Source organism: Neomonachus schauinslandi, chromosome 7 (assembly GCF_002201575.2).
Source record: "Neomonachus schauinslandi chromosome 7, ASM220157v2, whole genome shotgun sequence".
Taxonomy (NCBI): domain Eukaryota; kingdom Metazoa; phylum Chordata; class Mammalia; order Carnivora; family Phocidae; genus Neomonachus; species Neomonachus schauinslandi.
Window position 1 is genome coordinate 1375013 of NC_058409.1, and position 953 is coordinate 1375965.

The following is a 953-nucleotide window of genomic DNA, read 5'->3' on the forward strand; positions in this document are numbered from 1 at the left end:
AGCCAATAAGATCCAACAGTACATTAAAAGGATTATTCACCACGACCAAGTGGGATTTATCCCTGAGCTTCAAGGTTGGTTCAACATCTGCAAATCAATCAACGTGATACAATACATTAACAGAAGAAAGAAGAAGAACCATATCATCCTCTCAATAGATGCAGAAAAAGCTTTTGACAAAGTACAGCATCCTTTCTTGATCAAAACTCTTCAGAGTATAGGGATCGAGGGTACATACCTCAATATCATAAAAGCCATCTATGAAAAACCCACAGTGGATATCATTCTCAATGGGGAAAAACTGAGAGCTTTCCCCCTAAGGTCAGGAATGCGGCAGGGATGTCCACTATCACCACTGCTATTCAACATAGTATTGGAAGTCCTAGCCACAGCAATCAGACAACAAAAAGAAATAAAAGGCATCCAAATCAGCAAAGAAGAAGTCAAACTCTCACTCTTTGCAGATGATATGATACTTTATGTGGAAAACCCCAAAGACTCCACCCCAAAACTGCTAGAACTCATACAGGAATTCAGTCAAGTGGCAGGATATAAAATCAATGCACAGAAGTCAGTGGCATTCCTATACACCAACAACAAGACAGAAGAAAGACAAATTAAGGAGTTGATCCCATTTACAATTGCACCCAAAACCATAAGATACCTAGGAATAAATCTAACCAAAGAGACAAAGGATCTGTACTCAGAAAACTATAAAATACTCATGAAAGAAATGGAGGAAGACACAAAGAAATGGAAAAACATTCCATGCTCATGGATCGGAAGAACAAATATTGTGAAGATGTCAATGCTACTTAGAGCAATCTACACATTCAATGCAATCCCCATCAAAATACCATCCACTTTTTTCAAAGAAATGGAACAAATAATCCTAAAATTTGTATGGAACCAGAAAAGACCCCGCATAGCCAGAGGAATGTTGAAAAAGAAAA